Below are 7,949 nucleotides of genomic sequence, written 5' to 3' on the forward strand. Positions count from 1 at the left end.
CTGTAAATGTTCATTAAAACTAATAAAATTTAATAATAATTTAAAAAAATAAAAAAAAGAGTGGCAGTCTACTTCTATAAAGATTTACAGTCTTTGAAACACTATGTAGCAATTCTACACTGTTCTAGAAGCAATGGGTTATCAAACACAATCAAATACTTTCCAGGAATTCCTTTATTTACCCCTCAAAACAACTTTATGAGATTGGTTCTATTAACTCCATTTTAAAGATGAGATCACTGTGCCCAAAGTTACATACAGTTAATACTAAATGGTAGAGAAACTTCATGGTATACACTCTTAACCATTAAATATTTTTGCCTCATTTTTCACAGACATGTAACATTAAACATCCATGATACTTTCTGTGAGACAGTATATTATATGATTTGGATATTGTTCAAACACCATATTATATACAGGCAGCTAAAGATTACAAACATGTTCCATTCCTAAATCTGTCTTTAAGTTGAATCTGTACATAAATTGGAACAGGTAGGTACAGTTTGCATCAACACTACAGACTGTCTATCTTCATAGATAGCATATACTGTACTTTTATATGCATTTAAAAAATTCAAAAAGTACTTTCAGATATACTTAAGGAATCTTAAACATAATGCAATAATAACAATAAGTATTTTAAGCACATCATTGTAGCTATCACATGTTCGTTATTATGAACCATTGTATATACCTCAAATTTTTAATATAAAAGACTCTGTAGGAGTTGGGACCACCCTGTCTCAAATGACACTATGCAAAATGACTATATTTAAATTATCTTGTTCCATGACACTAAAAGCTGACAACTGTTTTTTTGTTTACTTTCATTAGCACCGATAAGGCATTAAAGAAGCAGATAAATGGTGAATAAAAATGTCCTCTGTTCTCAGAGCATACACTACTTGGGCTGATATGTTCCTGTAGATAGCTTTGTAAAGTGTGTAAGGTTTTTAAGGACTCTACCTAAACCACTCAGCCCTCAAAATGGTAGAACTGAGCTATGAACCCAGAACTACTGAATCCCAAATCCATGAGCATTCATTCTACCAAGTTCCTTATCTACCAATACCTCCACCGGCTCTCTCCCTTTCCCACTAGGCTCTGAAGGATCAGATGGAATAAAGATACTAAAAAACTTTACGTACATTTTTACTGAATAGGTGATCACAAACATGGAGAAAACAAACAAATAAGCAAATAAGTTCCAACAAAACATTTATCTCAAGTAATTATTTTTCAAAAGCTACAACTTTCATAAAACTAGCCCACCTCTAAATCAGGCCTGTAGATCCACAAAAGCAATGTCTGAACTCCAGTGTAAAGTTATGAGAAGAATTACTTGCATTAGTTAGATTACATTCTCATTGAATTAAACGTTAACTGCTCAGACCTGATTTTTATTGTAATATTGAAAGCTTCCTCACCAAAAAAAAAATCTCTTTCCCTTCCAAGGGTAACTCTAATCTTCCATTATTCTGCCTATTTAGGAACTTATTTTACATATTCTGAATCTTGCTTATGTATTGAACTATGAAACCAAAGGAAAATTGTTACTCTGAAGCTTGAACAAAACAGAAAGAATTACTTTGATCCCACCAATTACTTTTATCCTCTTTACACCTCTCCCCATTTTTTGTCTGAACTCTAACAGGCACTTCATGTGTAACATATCATAGTTAATGCAATTTAAGTCCAGAAAAAAAACCAAACAAACAAACAAACAAAAAAACGGTTTCCATAAAGCTATTTCCTTATTCACATCCCTCTCTCCTTCCATTATCACCATTCCGCCATAAGAATGAATACATCACTAAAGCTTTAAATCACATTTCTGTTCAATAGAAGGAGATAATGTTTTTGTGGTTAAGGCAATGTGCCCTTATCAACACCATCCCCTACCAAAAAAAGATGAAAATGACTCGATATCCTTAATCTATATGTGACAGATTTTTGATCACCTGAAATCTTTCAGGAGAAAATTCAATCTATAGTAATACAGTCCAATTACTTTAAATTGTATCAAGCATAGTCAAAAGAGAATCAAATGAAAAACTTAATCAGTACCAAACCATCTCAACAGTGAATATTTATGATATTTCCATATTTCCTGCATTCTCTGTTTACATTAAAGCAATGGTGCCAAGACTCATCTCAAGATTACTAGCCTGCAATACAATGATGGGTCTAATTGCCTTGCAAACCAGCACACCAATAAATGCAGTCTTCAAGCAATCAATTTTAAGAGGGGAAGAAAAGGTCTAAGCTCTTTCTGCATACAGGAACGCAGACTGCCTGACCAGAAAACAAATCTAGCCTTATATTTTTCAGTCTCATTCATCGGGTCTCAAGCAAGAAATGCTTCTCTTAACAACCTCAATGTCATCCAATCTACTTAATTCCAAATTTCAGGATTAGTTGTTAAATGCACCAGAGAGTATCCATTAAATGCAAGGGCAGAGACATCATACAGAAAGAAACCATATCCCATTTGCATCTTCTCCCATCTTTAGCTTGGGAGTGGGTTCCTCTCCCCAATTTTCTTTTTATGATATCTTAATAACAAAAAGAAGAAATCTTCCTCTCCTTAATTCTACCCTAACTGAAACCCTGAAGTTTATTCTCTGGGTTGACTTAACTTCAAATATGATATTGATATAAAGGGGGGGAATCAAACTCACAGCTTAAAACATCCTCTAGGGAAGACAGTTTTCAAGAGAGATTTTGTGTTCCCTCTAAAGTTCCCTCTAACAATCTTCTGACTATCCCCTCTCCCAACTATAGCCACCAGAGCTGTCCATTTAAATGTTTCAACCTCTAACCCTCATGTCTCTCCTGGAAGCCATCCCAAACCCTCCTCTACAGAATCATCATCCTACCCACCGAATCCCAGCCCTGCTCACTGCCTATTCCATCCTCTCTGCCTTATCCATCCCTACACCTCCAGGTCTTCCACTACTTCAATTATCCCTCTGCAACTACACTATCGTTAACCACCTCTCCTATCATACCAGCTTGTCTCAGACATTCCTTCTCCAAAGCTCTCTACGACACCTTGACCACCATGGCTGAGGGACATTTTCTTCAATACACCATTCCCCAACACTGTTCATCAGGGAGTACAGTCAGTCCAGTAGTTGCTTATGTGTCCTCTGCCTCAACCCTACATCCAGTCACCCATCATATGGTTCTAAAAATCACCCTAAATCCCCTCTGTGTGTGCTCCCTTCCCAATTTCAATCTTTGTCAGCCCATTTTGAGCCTAACTCCAATTCCTTCCTCAATGCCAGCTCACCATCACACTCCACTCGTTAAAAAATCTCACCTCCTATTCCATGCTCTATTGGCCCATCCTGGGGAAAGTCCCCAATTCCACCTCTTCTGCTCTATACCCACCTCTGCTACTCCATAAGCCTCCATTAAATTCCACATACCCCAGATGACAAGCGCCCACTTCAGGCTCAGATCCCAACCAATGGTATGCTCCTCGTTCCAGTTCCTATCACCTTCATCACCCTGTCCCGGGCCCACCCCAAATTCCACCCTCCAGGGTTCTTTTCCAAGCCTGTACATCCCATTCTCCAATGAAAGCATTCCTTACCTCCCACCACAGCACAGATCCCAAGCTGTCAACTGCTGCAGGCCAACCCCAAATCCACCCCTCATTCAGTCCCCTCCCCCAATAAAAAGCAACCCACTCCAGTCTTACCTCCTATCTCGCCCCAGCATCCTCCCAAATTCTGCCGAGCCCCTCACTCCATGCTCCTGTCTCAGTCTGGGTCAATCGCCATCAAAAGTCCCCCTCCCTTGTGGCCCTCTCAACCTGCCTGGGTCCCACCCTCTCCCCACCCCCAGCCCGCGCCCGGACAAGTCTCCCCCGCCAGCCCGCCGTTCCATCTCGACAGTAGCCCCCTCCCCTAAAGCCACCCGGAAGCTCCGCAGCCCCCCACTCTTATGCTCCCCAGTACCTTCGGCCCAGGCTCCGCACAAGCGGACCAAGTGGGGAGGGGGAGAAGGGAAAAAAGGGGAGGAGGGTCCTTACCGGCGAGCGACTGCAGTCGAAAACGGCGGCGGCTTAGGTGGCGATGCCCTTGTCTTCTCTGGCGGCTGGCAGCGACGTTCTCGCTCCTCTAGCCGTGTCTGCAGGGTGGCCGATGGCGCGCAGGGACTGGGAGACTCCTGCTCAGCGACTCGGCTCGGAAACCTCTGCAGTAGCCGCCGAGGAGACCGACGGGTTGGGGGAGGGGACACTCGGCTGCGGGCGAGGGAGGAGGAGGCGGGCGGAGGGGGCGGGGGACCGCTGAGAAGGGCGGGGAAGGAGGAGCCGGCGGGGCGCCGCGACACGTCCCACCGCCTCACTGCGCCAAGACCACAACTCCCGGCATGCCCTGCTCCGACCTGCGCCTCCCGCCCGACTCCTAGGGTAGCGGCGCCGCGCCTTTCCGGGTCTGGGACAATGGAATAAAGCCAACCATCTAAAGGAGGCTATTCAAGACTCAAAGACAACATGTGAGGAAACTCAGGTCGTCCTGCAGCCCCAACTCCAAATGGCCAGGCTCGCGGTGTCCCCGGCTGCGCCTCAACATGGACACCCCTCACCCTTCAAAACGCACACACACACAAACACACACCGCCTGCCCTTCAGCATGCACACAAAACACAGACGCGATAGCGTCTGGACTACATTTCCCAGCATTCCCAGCAGCATCCGGCCCGCTTTCTGTACCCTTCTCGGACCCGGTATTACTGCAGTTCTAGAGTGTGGTCCCTGCGAAATTCTGGGAGATGCAGTTTTCAGTTTTTCCTCCATATTAAGAAAATGAGGCGAAAGAGCGGGGAAAAGGAGAAACTATGCCAACCCACCAAGGACAGGCCTACATGCGCTAAATCACCTGTGCGTCTGTATTCATTTTCTGTTGTCACTGTCTCACACGAAGACGTTTCATCTGGCATCTCTTTGCAAATCTAACGATTTGACAGTGTGAATACAAAAATAAAAAGGCCTATTTTTTACCCAGCTTCATTCCTTGTAAAAATATGTCTTTTTTAAAAAGATCATCAAGCCACTGAATTGTACATTTAAGATTATTTAAATGCTAAATTATGTATATCTAGCCCTCAAAAAAAAAATAAACAATTTTGAAAAGATGAATACACAAAGTATATGAGGTTGTTGATTGTGAGAGTGCGAGGTGAAAAGTAAATGCCTATCAATAGGGAACTTGTTAAATAAATTATATATACATGCAATGCACTACTAAGCAGCCATTAAAAATTATTTTTTAGATCCATTTATTGACAGAAAAAGCTATTCACAATTTATCCTCTAGGGGAAAAATTGATTACAAGCAACATGTTTTAAATGGCCCAATTTGAGGGACATTTGAAACAATGTAAGCATTTTCAGTGATTATCTTGAAAGAAAGGTGGTCAGATTTTAAGTAATTTCCTTTTCTCGCTATTTACAATGGTTTAAAGGTGCACATGCCATTTGTAAAAGTTTAAGACTATTAATATAAATTAAATATAATATAAATTAAATTTAAAATATTTAATTATTTAAATTATTTAAAAATAAATATAATTTCTAAATCAAACAATCTCTGGTCTCAGAGCTTTACATGATTTCCCATTGCTTTAGTAATGCTCTAGGACCATACTTGTTTATATTTTTGTGTTTTTCATAGTCTTAAGAGCAACGGTGTCTCTCTGGAGACTAAGGTCCGCCTAATACAGTCTTTGCAATCACTTGTTATGCATCAGAGAGTTGGACAATGACTAGGGAGGATAGAAGGAGAATTGACGCCTTTGAGCTGTGGTGCTAGAGAAGAGTATTGAATGTGCCATGGACTGCCAAGAAAACAAACATTCATCCTAGAGAGGGTTAAACCAGGCTACTCCTTGGAGGCAAGGATTCTGAGGCTCCGTCTAACATACTTTGGACATGTTGTGAGGAGAGACCGGTCCTTGGAGAGGGACATCATGCTTGGGAGGGTGGAGGGACAGCGCAGGAGGGGAAGACCCTCTATGAGGTGGATTGATTCAGTGACTGGGGTAATCGGGATGAGTGTGTCAGAGGCAATGCGATTGGCACAGGATAGAGCAGGGTTTAGGGCTGTTGTACATAGGGTCGCTATGAGTCGCAAATGACTCGACGGTGCATAACAACAACATGACTACAATAATGCTTGTCATTTCTAGTTCACAAAAGAACATTAAGGTAGTAGAAAGAATTATGCCAATGTTCGATATCTCTTAAAATTTTCCTTTCTGGCACCTATATGTCCATCTACCCTAAAATACCATATTGGATTATCTGACTTTGTTCTGCAAAGGCATTCGACTGTGTGAATCATAATGAGTTATTAATAACATTGAGAATAGTAATTTCAGAACTTAATTATGCTCATGTGACAATATCTATAGACTATTGTTGTTGTTGTGTACCACATTTAGTTGGAACCCATAGTTGACCGTCCAGTGGGTCACATGGGAAGACATTGTCCATGAAACATTCTCCCACGGAGCAGCTGGTGGATTCAAATCGCATGCTTTAGGGATTGCAGTTCCCCTTCTTACCTCTAAACCACCGGTGGTGCTCCCTATATATAGACTGAAAAGTAGTTATTTGAACAGAACTAGGGGATACTTCATGATTTAAAACCAGAAAATATGTGCACCAGGGTCTTTTCTTTATACTTATTCAATCTGTGAAGCTCTGGTAAGGAACTGCACTGCAAATCCAAAGACATATGGTTCATATCCACCAGCTGCTCTGTGAGAGAAAAATACGCAATCTCCTCCCATTCAATTTACTGCCTTTGAAAACCTGCTTGAGGGCCAGTTATGGGTTGGTTCCAGTTTAACAGTACATAGCAACAACAATTCGATCTATATGCTGAGAAGATAATTCAAGAAGCTGGACCATATGAAAAGGAATCAGGATAGGAGGAAGATTCATTTGTTATGCAGATGACACAACCTTTCTTGCAGAAAGTGGAAAAAACTTGAAGAACTGACTAAAGAGACTAAAGATGATAGCCTTAACTATGGATTACGTCTCAATATCAAGAAAACAAAAGTCTTCACCACTGGACCAATAGGCAACATATTAATAGATGGAGAAAAGATTAAAGTTGTCAATAATTATATTTTACTCAAATGCACAATCAACAACCATGAAAGCATCAGGTCAAGGAATTAAACTAAGTACTGTAATGGGCATTATTTCAATGTTGTCCCTGCCCTTGAAACATGTGTCTTCACCCTTCCCTGCTCCACCAGCATTCCCTTCTACTCCCACCTACTCCATTCAACACCTAACTCCCACTATCCATCCCTTGATATGATTGCTTATATCTCAAGTTTTCTGTGTGCAGAAGGTCAAGGACTGCAGCCTTCCATATGGATTGAGGCTCAACATCAAGAAAAAAAAGATTCTCACCACTGGGCCAACTGGCAGCATCATGACAGAAGGTGAAGAGATCGAGATTGTTAACAGCTTTACTTTGCTTGACTCCACAATAAACATTCTTGGTAATAGCAGCCAGGAAATTAAAGTACGTATTGCATTGGGAAAGTCTGTTGCCAGAGACCTGTCCAAAGTACTGAAGAGCAACAAAGTCAGTCTGGAGACTAAGGTGTACCTGATACAAGCCATGGTCTTTGCAATCACTTATTATGCATCAGAGAGCTGGAGAATGACTAGGGATGATAGAAGGAGAATTGATGCCTTTGAGCTGTGGTGCTGGAGAATAGTACTGAATATACCATGGACTGCTAAGCAAACAGGTTCATCCTGGAGAGGGTGAAACCAGGCTGCTCCTAGGAGGCAAGGATTCTGAAGCTTCGTCTGACATACTTTGGACATGTTGCAAGGAGGGTCCAGTCCTTAGAGAGGGACATCATGCTTGAGAGGGTAGAGGGACAGCATCCTCGATGAGATG

General features: G+C 41.7%; 1 protein-coding gene across 1 annotated transcript in view; it reads right to left on the reverse strand.

Moving 5' to 3' along the window:
- FAM168A (family with sequence similarity 168, member A) overlaps nucleotides 1-4,305 on the reverse strand; it is a 230,677-nt gene extending 226,372 nt beyond the window's left edge. The window contains exon 1 of the mRNA XM_006885560.1: nucleotides 4,046-4,305. The gene's annotated coding sequence lies outside the window, so the exon portion shown is untranslated. The remainder of the gene's footprint in view (nucleotides 1-4,045) is intronic.
- Between the last annotated feature and the right edge of the window lie 3,644 nt (nucleotides 4,306-7,949).

This window comes from Elephantulus edwardii, unplaced genomic scaffold (assembly GCF_000299155.1).
Source record: "Elephantulus edwardii isolate Elephantulus edwardi_28Jun2011 unplaced genomic scaffold, EleEdw1.0 scaffold00044, whole genome shotgun sequence".
Classification (NCBI taxonomy): domain Eukaryota; kingdom Metazoa; phylum Chordata; class Mammalia; order Macroscelidea; family Macroscelididae; genus Elephantulus; species Elephantulus edwardii.